Here is a 12,851-nt window from a genome sequence, read left to right as displayed (position 1 = left end):
ACCACTGGTCACCAGCTGCCATCCTGAAAAGGGCCCTTTTACCTCCATTCTGTGCTTTCTGCCAGACAGCCAAGCTTCTATCCATGTTACACATTGCCTCTGACACCATGGATCCTTATCTTACTGAGTAGTCTCCTGTGTGGCCTCTTGCCAAAGGCCATTTTGAAATTCAGTCAGATAATATCCATTGGCTCTCCTTGGTCTAACCTGCTCGTTACTTCCTCAAAGAATTCTAGCAGATTTGTCATACATAAACTCCCATTGATGAAACCATGCTGACTTTGCCCTATTTTACCATACACTTGCAAGTATTCTGCAATCTCATCCTTCACAATGGATTTAAGCATCTTACCCATGACAGAGGCGAGGCCAATTGGTCTGTACTTTTCCACCTTTGGCAAGTAGAGACAAGTCTCCCATATGCCTCCTTAACCATTTTACCGACCTGCCCTGCAACCTTCAGGGATCTGTGAATATGCCCAAAATGGTCCCCCCAGTGCTCTGCTTCCCAAAGGCTTGCCGTTCAACATGTATTCCCCTGCCAGTCAGCCCTCACCAAGTACATGACCTTGCACTTTCCCAGGTTGAATTCCAGTTGCCACTGTTCTGCCCACCTGATCAATCTGTTGATCTTCCTTCAGTTTATTACTACCCTCTTCACTGTTTATCACGCTACCAACTTTATCCATTAACTTCTTCATCATTCCCTCTATATTTAAGTCCGAATCATTAATGTATATCATAAACAGAAAGGACTGAGCCCTGTGCATACTCACAGGGAATAGACTTCCAAATCACAGAAACAGCCCTTTACCATCTCCTCTGCTCCTGCCTGTCAGTCAATTTTGGATCCAACATACGACTTTGCCTTGGATCTGATCGGCTCTTACATTCTTGACAAATCTTAAGGGATCTTATCAAAAGCCTTGCTTGAAAGTGCAGATCATATCACATGCATTCCCCACATCAACACTCCAGATGATCTCCTCAAAAGACTTGATTTTGTCTGTAAATACAACTTTCCTGAACAAACCCATGCTGACTATACATGATTAATCCACATATTTCAAAGTGCAGACATAATGTGACTCTCGGAGTTCTTTCCGCTCACATCCCTGCCTGGAAAGCCAAGTGGTCTTTCCCTACCTCCTTTTGTCTAATCGTGAGACAATGTTAACAGGTCTTTGGCACCTCACCCACTCCCTTCAGTTAACATCATTTCTGTTAGATCAGACACAACGGATTTACACTGTCAATTTTAAATCAGTGCAAAAAGTGTGCATTATTTTTAAGATCTTCAATCAAATTTCACATTTTCCTAGTCAGTAACTTTCACTCACCAAAGTATCTGGGCCTGATATAGTGAGCAAAGAATGGTCAGGATCCCTCTGACAGGCATGTAGCCATAGTCATAGAGTTATAGAGATGTACAGCATGGAAACAGACCCTTCGGTCCAATCCATCCATGCCGACCAGATATCCGAACCCAATCTAGTCCCACCTGCCAGCACCCGGCCCATATCCCTCCAAACCCTTCCTATTCATATACCCATCCAAATGCCTCTTAAATGTTGCAATTGTACCAGCCTCCATCACTTCCTCAGGCAGCTCATTCCATACACGTACCACCCCCTGCGTGAAAACGTTGCCCCTTAGGTCTCTTTTATATCTTTCCCCTCTCACCCTAAACCTATGCCCTCTAATTCTGGACTCCCCCACCCCAGGGAAAAGATTTTGTCTATTTATCCTATCCATGCCCCTCATAATTTTGTAAACCTCTATAAGGTCACCCCTCAGCCTCCGACGCTCCAGGGAGGACAGCCCCAGCCTGTTCACCTCTCCATGTAGCTCAGATCCTCCAACTCTGGCAACATCCTTGTAAATCTTTTCTGAACCCTTGCAAGTTTCACAACATCTTTCTGATAGAAAGGAGATCAGAATTGCACGCAATATTCCAACAGTGGCCTAACCAATGTCCTTTACAGCCGCAACATGACCTCCCAATTCCTGTACTCAATACTCTGACCAATAAAGGAAAAGAGATCAAACGCCTTCTTCACTATCCTATCTACCTGCGACTCCACCTTCAAGGAGCTATGAAGCTGCACTCCAAGGTCTCTTTGTTCAGCAACACTCCCTAGGACCTTACCATTAAGTGTATAAGTCCTGCTAAGATTTGCTTTCCCAAAATGCAGCACCTCGCATTTATCTGAATTAAACTCCATCTTCCACTTCTCAGTCCATTGGCCCATCTGGTCCAGATCCTGTTTTAATCTGAGGAAACCCTCTTTGCTGTCCACTACACCTCCAATTTTGGCGTCATCTGCAAACTTACTAACTGTATCTCTTATGCCCTCATCCAAATCATTTATGTAAATGACAAAAAGTAGAGGGCCCAGCACCAATCCTTGTGGCACTCCACTGGTCACAGGCCTCCAGTCTGTAAAACAACCCTCCACCACCATCCTTTGTTTGCTACCTTTGAGCCAGTTCTGTATCCAAATGGCTAGTTCTCCCCGAATTCCATGAGATCTAACCTTGCTAATCAGTCTCCCATGGGGAACCTTGTCGAACGCCTTACTGATGTCCATATAGATCACATCTACTACTCTGCCCTAATCAATCGTCTTTGTTACTTCTTTAAAAAACTCAATCAAGTTTGTGACTCATGATTTCCCAAGCACAAAGCCATGTTGACTATCGCGAATCAGTCCTTGCCTTTCCAAATACATGTACATCCTGTCCCTCAGGATTCCCTCCGAAAACTTGCCCACCACCGAGGTCAGGCTCAGCGGTCTATTGTCCCATGGCTTGTCTTTACCGCCCTTCTTAAACAGTGGCACCACATTAGCCAACCTCCAGTCTTCCGGCACTTCACCTGTGACTATCAATGATACAAATATCTCAGCAAGAGGCCCAGCAATCACTTCTCTAGCTTCCCACAGAGTTCTAGGGTACACCTGATCAGGTCCTGGGGCTTTATCCACCTTTAACCGTTTCAAGACATCCAGCACTTCCTCCTCTGTAATCTGGACATTTTGCAAGATGTCACCATCTATTTCCCTACAGTCTATATCTTCCATATCCTTTTTTTCAGTAAATACTGATGCAACATATTCATTTAGTATCTCCCCCATTTTTTGTGGATCCACACAAAGGCCGCCTTGCTGATCTTTGAGGGGCTCTATTCTCTCCCTAGTTACCCTTTTGTCCTTAATATATTTGTAAAATTCCTTTGGATTCTCCTTAATTCTATTTGCCAAAGCTATCTCAAGTCTCCATTTTGTCCTCCTGATTTACCTCTTAAGTATACTCCTACTTTCTTTATACTCTTCTAAGGATTCACTCGATCTATCCTGTCTCTACCTGACATATGCTTCCTTCTTTTTCTTAACCAAACCCTCAATTTGTTTAGTCATCCAGCATTCCCTATACCTACCAGCCTTCCCTTTCACCCTGACTGGAATATATTTTCTCTGGATTCTTGTTATCTCATTTCTGAAGACTTCCCATTTTCCAGCCGTCCCTTTACCTGCGAACATCTGCCTTCAATCAGCTTTCGAAAGTTCTTGCCTAATACTGTCAAAATTGGCCTTTCTCCAATTTAGAACTTCAACTTTTAGATCTGCTCTATCCTTTTCTATCACTATTTTAAAACGAATAGAATTATGGTCGCTAGCCCCAAAGTGCTCCCCCATTGACACCTCAGTCACCTGCCCTGCCTTATTTCCCAAGAGTAGGTCAAGTTTTGCACCTTCTCTAGTCAGTACATCCACATACTGAATCAGAAAGTTGTCTTGTACACACTTAAGAAATTCCTCTCCATCTAAACCTTTAACACTATGGCAATCCCAGTCGACGTTTGGAAAGTTAAAATCCCCTACCATAACCGCCCTATTATTCTTATAGATCGCTGAGATCTCCTTACAAGTTTGTTTCTCAATTTCCCTCTGACTACTATAATACAATCCCAATAATGTGATCATCGCTTCTTATTTCTCAGTTCCACCCAAATAACTTCCCTGGATGTATTTCCGGGAATATCCTCCCTCAGCAGAACTGTAATGCTATGCCTTATCAAAAATGACACTCCCCCTCCTCTCTTGCCTCCCTTTCTATCCTTCCTGTAGCATTTATATCCTGGAACATTAAGCTGCCAGTTCTGCCCATCCCTGAGCCATGTTTCTGTAATTGCTATGATATCCCAGTCCCATGTTCCTAACCATGCCCCGAGTTCATCTGCCTTCCCTGTTCGACCCCTTGCATTGAAATAAATGCAGTTTAATTTATTAGTCCTACCTTGTCCCTGCCTGCCCTGACTGTTTGACTCACTTCTGTTCTCAGCTGTACTCATCTCAGATCGATCTCTTTCCTCACTATCTCCCTGGGTCCCATCCCCCCACCTTACTAGTTTAAATCCTCCCAAGCAGTTCTAGCAAATTTCCCTGCCAGTATATTAGTCCTCTTCCAATTTAGGTGCAATCTGTCCTTCTTGTACGGAAGTTGCCTGCTTTTTCAAATTGAGAGGCATCTTCTGAGCCCTGTGTATCTTAACAAATCAAAGTAAATGGTCTCGAAATGACCAATACTGGAACTGATGGTTGACTCAAATGTTTGGAATCAGGATTTGTTTATCAATGTGCACAAAATTAAACAGAAAACAGTGATTGTTCTGAGTTTTGGCATCCCAGTTTGTTGCAGTGAATTAATTTAAAAGTGTGGGGATATAAAGTGCTAAATGATATGCAGTCTATAATGCTAAATGAACATACAAACAAGCATTTGAAAATGAAAGGCAAGACAAAAGCTTCTGATTCATCCAGTTCAATATAGTGTGATAGTTTATGTGGCAGCTAATAGCAAACAGTTGCCTGCTTTAAAATAAAGCATTAAACATTAGAGAACAGCATAAAATTAAAGCCTATTAATTCTGAATGACCTGGGGGTAATAGATACTCAATAATAAAGTACATTTTGAGAAATGCTTTGAAAACAATCTCAGATAAGTGCCATATTCAAAACTTGCTAATGTTTCATGGAACAAGCAAAGTCAATATTTAAAAAGAGTTACATTTAAGCCATTGTGATTTCCAAGAGCAGGAAACCAAATATAGAAATAACTTTACTTCACAAAAACTTCATTAATTTGAGGTGTACAATGTGCAGTGCATGCCTGGCTGATGCCCATTGGTTCATGAAATTAAATTGAAGCAAAGCAGGTTAATAACATTGTGACCTTTACATGCATGAGCAATGTAGGAGTACTGGACGAACAAACTAAGATTATTAGACCTGGCATCAGACCCACCTGAAATGAGATTGTATCAAAAGTTTCACCCTGTGCTGACCTCAACCAAATTACTCGGGCCAGCTTAATTATAATAACCAGAGTGAACCTTCAGCATGCAGAATGCTTGTCATTGGGAGCTTGCCCAGCAACGTGGCATGGAGTGAGCTGTTTAAGAATGTGGAAACTAAGTCAATGAGCTCTGCAAAGTATGTAGTCAGCCATGCATTACCCTGCTTATTGTGGGCCCATCAAGTCAGGAAAATCAGGTCCTAACATTGCCCACTGGAGAATACTCTATCATTCTGATATCCTACCATTCTGAGAATCAAACCTTCATCAGTTTTCTGTGGTCGTCGTCAATCAATCAATGGCTTACCCATGCTACTACTGTCCTATCCTTATTCCGTACACTCTAATTTTGCTGACAAATCTGTTGTGTGGCACTTTATCAAGTGCCTTTCGGAAGCCCATTTCCAGCCAAATGTTGCCATAGCTCTTAGAAACTTCCTTCGATTTTCCATGGTGTTGTTGCTATTCTCAAATGTATGAGATTTCATGGGGCCGTTCCACTCGGAGCTGAAGTGTCGAGCAACTCACTGTTGTGGATACCTGACCTCAGGGCATGCATCTGCAGCTTCGATGCTTGGTGAGTCCAAAAATCAGAAAACACAACCAATTTCTGATAGCCTTTTGCTTCAAATGAATTACCTCTCTACATTTTACAGTTGCTTCCCGGTTCTGTAATACCAAATCACCTCCCTGCAATCTATCCCCATAACAGAGCACCCTGTGATATCCCTGACAGAGAGATTCCAACTCATGATCTCATATGCTCAAGCATTCTCTTTATTTTGGAAAATGATATGAATAATTTAAAACACTTATGAAAATAATTGTATAAATCCACCAAGTCCACCAAGAAACTCAAAGTGGGGCCATTGGTTGTTTTTGACCTTACTAAATATACACAGGCTATCTGTTGAGCAGCAATGGCTTCAGGTGTGTTCAGTCCCTCAAACCAGGTTTCTCTATATATAAAAACTCCACTTCCCAAACTGACGTTATACACCTAAAACATAAGGATCATCAAATTATAATTTTGTGGCACCCAAGATGATCCAATCCATTTGGACCAACCATGAAAAGACCAGAAAGTATCATTGACAGTCCAACCAAGTGGCACTTACTGAGCAATAACCTGGTCTCCAACATCAATTGGTGTACTTATGATTGGTTTCTCCCTCCAGAAGCCACAACACACATGGACCCCAGAGATATGTGTGAAGGTAAAAGGATTTACAGGGAACACTGGTCACCACTGTCTCATTTTGTTCAGCCGGATGCTAATCTTATATGGACCACATATGGACAAAAGAGCTACATTCCAAGTTGAGATGAAAATCGTGCTCCTTCAACATCAAGGTGACATTTAGTGGCAAATGATAACAGTTGATGAAATGGGAACGAGGGACAAAATGCTCTCCAAGATAATCAAGATGTATGCGGTTAGCTAATCACCTCAGAAGATTACTGCAAGAGTTTCTCAGGGTAATGTTCACATCTAAATCCTCTCACATAACTGCATTACTGTCAGTGAATCTTTCACCATCAACACGGTGGAGTGGAGATGTTCAATGTTGACCATAATTACAGCTGGGCCACAGTTGTAATTTCTGTGCCAATCTGTTCTATATTAACAGCTAAGTAGAAAGGCATCATTGTAAATACATAACTATATTAAAAAGATCATTACTTATACATCTGCATGCCTTTTATAAATAAATGTCCATCAATTGTGAACTAAATATGATTTTTTAGTATCTGTTCCATAGCATATTCATGTAGGCATGGGAGAAGCTCAATAACTATATACTGTACAATCATTAGACAAGATCTATTCATCAGGCAGAGTGATTTTAGAAATCAGTAAGTTTTGGGAAAAGGCAAAGGCTCTGACAGGTAAGGGAATTGAGTTGCCCACAAGAATGTTGTAAAATATAAAACTGAAATAATCAATATGCATATACATAAGTAAAAGCTTCCGTCATTTTTTGCAGCATACCTGTGATGAAAAAAATGGAGATTGATTTGTTATATCTAGGGCTTTATTTGCACAAGGGAAATTTCAATCTACACCCCTTCAATATTCAACCCACTGCAGCAAACAGGAATGATTCAGTAACAACATGAATGTGAAAGCTAAACTTCCTATGTCAAATATGCAAAATACTCCATAATCTTCTACCACAAACACGCAAATAAAAATTATGCTTCTTTGGAAATGATAAATTGTGCCTAACTAACTTATTCCTTTCTGTGGTCAGTGATGCAGTCCTCTCTCTGGGGTGCAATTTAGTTTCTATCTCAGAAGATCACCTTAGCACAAGTTATTCAAGTCCAACAAAAGTCGGCAACACTGCAGTGAACCATAAATTGACCATTACCACAAAAATAAATGAGAAAAATGTGCTCCATGTAAAACTAATTTCATGCTTTTAAACCACATAGTTGCACCTAATACCCCAGGGACTGCAGGAATGACTTTGTAGGCATTGTTTTTCTGTATTAATAATTTCAACCAAGCTTATCGTTATATAGCTTTACTGATCAAACAATAAAATTGTGCAAACTAGCCTAAATATTACAATGCAAATTAACTTAAATATTACAATTTAATGTAAACATTTTAAAACTGGTTAATTCAATAGATTTCAATTAGTTTTTAAAAAAATATAAATCCTTTCACTTTAAGTTATAAGATAAAATATTTAATCAAATGCAAATTGAAAAACAAGTACATGCAAATTCAGAAAAAATAAATAAAATTATTAATTCCTGTATTTCTTCTGATACTGTCAGAAATACTGTTTTGCTAAACACTCATAAAACACATCATTTTAATTGCAAGAAAAGTAGTTCAAACCAGTCATACATATCTATGCTATTTAGCACTTGATATGTGATGTTAATAACATTCAAAATTAATCGTAAAATAATCAAACCAAACATATTCATTGAAGGTGACCCCATGGATAACAGCTCATGTTTATTTCCATCAGTTAAAGGAAATTCAAAATGGTTAAATCGTAAAGTCAGTAATTGCAAGTAAAACATGAACTTGCAGCGGTTTCTTAATCATCAACATCACACATTTTCTTTGACATTTGTTAATTGCAGAGGTAAAAACAATGACTGCAGATGCTGGAAACCAGATTCTGGATCAGTGGTGCTGGAAGAGCACAGCAATTCAGGCAGCATCCGAGGACAGGCAAAATCGACGTTTCGGGCAAAAGCCCTTCATCAGGAATAAAGGCAGAGAGCCTGAAGCGTGGAGAGATAAGCTAGAGGAGGGTGGGGGTGGGAGAGAGTGGCATAGAGTACAATAGGTCAGTGGGGAAGGAGATGAAGGTGATAGGTCAGGGAGGAGAGGGTGGAGTGGATAGGTGGAAAAGGAGCTGGGCAGGTCGGACAAGTCCGGACAGGTCAGGGGATCGAGTTTCTGGAGGTTAGAAGCTAGGATGAGGTGGGGGAAGGGGAAATGAGGAAACTGTTGAACTCCACATTGATGCCCTGGGGTTGAAGTGTTCCGAGGCGGAAGATGAGGCGTTCTTCCTCCAGGCGTCTGGTGGTGAGGGAGCGGCGGTGGAGGAGGCCCAGCACCTCCATATCCTCGGCAGAGTGGGAGGGGGAGTTGAAATGTTGAGCCACTGGGCGATGTGGTTGATTGGTGCGGGTGTCTCGGAGATGTTCCCTAAAGCGCTCTGCTAGGAGGCGTCCAGTCTCCCCAATGTAGAGGAGACCGCATCGGGAGCAACGGATACAATAGATGATATTAGTGGATGTGCAGGTAAAACTTTGATGGATGTGGAAAGCTCCTTTGGGGCCTTGGATGGAGGTGAGGGAGGAGGTGTGGGCGCAGGTTTTACAGTTCCTGCGGTGGCAGGGGAAAGTGCCAGGATGGGAGGGTGGGTCGTAGGGGGGCGTGGACCTGACCAGGTAGTCACGGAGGGAACGGTCTTTGCGGAAGGCGGAGAGGGGTGGGGAGGGAAATATATCCCTGGTGGTGGGGTCTGTTTGGAGGTGGCGGACCTGTCCGGACTTGTCCGACCTGCCCAGCTCCTTTTCCACCTATCCACTCCACCCTCTCCTCCCTGACCTATCACCTTCATCTCCTTCCCCACTGACCTATTGTACTCTATGCCACTCTCTCCCACCCCCACCCTCCTCTAGCTTATCTCTCCACGCTTCAGGCTCTCTGCCTTTATTCCTGATGAAGGGCTTTTGCCCGAAACGTCGATTTTGCCTGTCCTCGGATGCTGCCTGAATAGCTGTGCTCTTCCAGCACCACTGATCCGAAATTTGTTAATCGCAGCCAATATGCATTTGTTCAGAGTGGGAACCAAGCCATGGAAAAACTTTGCTGTTACGACACAGATAAAACCAGCAGCAGGGAGTCAGGAGAAAGAAAGCCAAAGGAAAATACTACCAGACACAAGAGGCTTAAAGCAGCAAGACTTCATGAACTTAATCTGTTTGGAAAACAATTAAAGAAATATATCACATTGGGTTGTGGGTTAACTATTCTGAGGGACTGTTTGTAAATAGCTGAAAATTAGAAAATGGAAAAATAAATTGAAGCTAAATAATCCTCTAGCAACTACATTTAAATTACGATATCCAAGAATGAAACAAATAAAAAGCTGTACTATCTACCATTTTGTTTTTTTAAGTTGTACTGTTTTGATAAAATTTAAAACAGTATGTTAAGTGGGTGTGAGGAGAGACATTGGTTTAAAAAAAAATCACAAGTAAAATAATTAAGTAGACAACTGGAAAATGACAAGAAGGAGCGAGAGTTGAATTGAGCATAAAAGCTGCTGGCAGGAGTGCGATTCAGGCAGAGCTCCAAATCTGACACCAGGAATAAAAGGTGATGTTGAAATAGAAGAAGAAACTGGCGGTGGGCAATTCTACTTTCTAGCCTCCAGTTTACACTAATAAATAGTCTGTCAAGTTAAGATAAAGCATGACCTGGCAGCCTGGCCACATGGAACATACAACCTGTGACATACAGGAAGTCACATGCTTTTTGTTAGAGAGAAAATCACATGTTTACCAGCTTCAGAACTCATGTGATGGTTAGCATTACTGCAGCACATCTATGTGACTGAGAAATAAATGGAGTTCATGTTTAGAGAGATAGTCACATCTCAGGTTGAGAGAGTGCAAGCAGAAAGAGAATGGGTGGCAGTCAAAACAGTCTCAGAGGACCTGACAGGTAGTTAGGAGCATCCTCAGTCCATTGCACTTATTAACTGGTTTTCCAGTTTGGATAGTGGTGAAGGCAATAGAGAAATATAGGCTAAACCAAGTCTCTGGCACCACATGTGGCTCAGTCGCAGAGGACAGGAAGATTAGTTCGGGATTCAATAGGGAAAAAGAACAATGTTTCTGCAGATGTAGACTTGATTCCAGGATTGAATGTTGCTTCCCTGAAACCTGGATCAAGGATGTCGCTGAGCAACTGCTCTGCATTCTGATACAAAATGGTGAACTGCCAGAAGTGATGGCTTCTGTTGTTGGGAGAAAGAGGATGAAGTCCTTAAAACATTTTTGAGAGAGTCAGGAAAGAGATGTTAAAGCAGGATGTTAAAGGTAGTAATCTGAGGACTACTCCAAATGCTGATTCTCAGAAATACTCCAAGTGCTAGTGAGTACAGGAATAGGAAGACGGAGAAAAATAAATGCATAACTGGAGAAATGCTCCAGGAGGGAGGATTTCAGATTTCCGAGGTGTTGGGACCTGTTCTTGGTCAGGTGAGATCTATACCAGGAGGACTGGTTACATGTTAACTGGATCAATATCCCCACAGAGAGATTTGCTGGTGCCATCAAGAGGTCTCCAGGGGCAGGGGAGTGGAAACCTTGAGGGGTAATTCAGATAGGAGAGAAAGAAAACTAGTGATAGTTCAAGGAAAAGTAGTGAGTGAAACTCGATGTTGGCAGAAACAAGGGGCAGTGATAATTGCCTCAAACTGTGGAGAAATGTTCAACAGGCAAAGATATTGTACTCAAACTGAACACACATTGCATTCACAACCAAGTGGCTGGAATTGACAACAGAGGTAGAGGCAAACCAAGAAGATTAAACTGACATTACATAGTTGCAGGATGACCAAGACTCTGAACAGAATATTAAAGGGTAAGACATGACACAGAATGGCTGCAGGACATTCTTCAGAGAAAAGACAAACAGCTAGCCATTATGGTCCATGTGTGGGATGCGGTCCAACAATCAGGATTTACGGAGCTAGGTAGAAAATTAATAAGTCGAACTTCTAACATGGTGAGCTCTGATTATTCCCAATGCCATATGCAACTGAGTACAGAAATAGCAAGATAAGACCGATCAGGGACAGCTCGGGGGGAGATAGGATCTCTACAAATCCGATGGGTTGCTTCTGAACAGAGTCATGTCGAGTTCCTTGTGGAGCATTTTTGCTCGTGTTGTTGGGGAGATGTTAAACAAATTCAGCAGATATAAGAAAACCAGGAGAGAATATTAGAATTATAACAAAATGGTGCACAATATGCTGAAGAGGCATACAGTTTGAAAATCCAGAATAGGAAGATCAAAGGTAGAGTCAGAGTAAGAGAGAAAATAATGAAGTCCGCACCAAAGATTTAAAAAAATAAGAGACTGACACTAAGTTGAAATGTTCACATAGCCAGTGCAGATTCAATGGGCTGAATAGCCTCTTCCTGCACCCTAACAATTCTATGAACCAGATATTCTCGTGTATGAGGGACAATATGTTAGTATGTAAATACAACAAGTAATTAAGAAGCCTACTGGAATGCTTCATGGATGCTATGCTTCAGTTATTCACAAAACTGCTAAGACCAAATCCTGAATACTGTGTGTTTGGAGGCAATTGAGAGGAAGAGTATTCGATAGATACCTGGAATAGTCTTATCACAGAAAGTTTGACAGGCTGGGCTCATTTCCACTGGAGTTGAGAACATGGAATAATTTGAGCGCAAAAGATCCTGAATGGACACAGAAAGGTTGTATCCTCTTCAGCGTGAATCCAGAATTACGAAACATTGTTTAAAAGCCACAGATTGCCCTTTCTTTTGGTTGATGCATCCTCATATTGCTTCCTTTCTGATTCCCCACCACTGATTTTATCTTTGGAGACTGGCACTGTTTTCCCTCAAGTTTGCTCGCTTGCCAACTCTATTTTTATTCACATCCATTGGAAACAGGAGAGGAGTAGTTCCTTTAGCTTCTCAAACCTGCTCCAACATTCAAATTGGTTGATCTTCTACCTCAATGCCATTCTTCCAGCAAAACCCTTTGACAACTTCAATACATATCAACCTATCGATCTCAGTCTCGGTTATTCTCAACTGCAGAATCGTCCCTCTGGGGTAGAGGGTTCCACAGGTTCATTGCCTGAGTGAAGAATTCCTCCTCACCACAGTCCTACCTGGCCTAGTCATTGTTCTGGGAATGGCACCTGATATCAGAGCCCCAGCCAGGGGAAATATCCTTCCT

General features: G+C 41.8%; 1 protein-coding gene and 1 long non-coding RNA gene across 5 annotated transcripts in view; one reads left to right on the top strand and one right to left on the bottom strand.

Moving 5' to 3' along the window:
• Positions 1-6,898, top strand: part of LOC148149606 (uncharacterized) — a 74,858-nt gene extending 67,960 nt beyond the window's left edge. Inside the window, exon 3 of the long non-coding RNA XR_015757661.1 lies at positions 6,538-6,898. This is a non-coding gene — a long non-coding RNA (uncharacterized LOC148149606). The remainder of the gene's footprint in view (positions 1-6,537) is intronic.
• The window catches only part of znf385b (zinc finger protein 385B), a 433,921-nt gene that overhangs the window by 318,409 nt on the left and 102,661 nt on the right, over positions 1-12,851 (bottom strand). The gene's annotated exons all lie outside the window — the stretch shown is intronic.

Source organism: Chiloscyllium plagiosum, unplaced genomic scaffold, assembly GCF_037043375.1.
Source record: "Chiloscyllium plagiosum isolate Xiang-an unplaced genomic scaffold, Cpla_swu_hap1 HiC_scaffold_7, whole genome shotgun sequence".
Taxonomy (NCBI): domain Eukaryota; kingdom Metazoa; phylum Chordata; class Chondrichthyes; order Orectolobiformes; family Hemiscylliidae; genus Chiloscyllium; species Chiloscyllium plagiosum.
The sequence above is the reverse complement of the archived record's forward strand: the minus strand, read 5'-3'. Positions and strand labels throughout refer to the sequence as shown.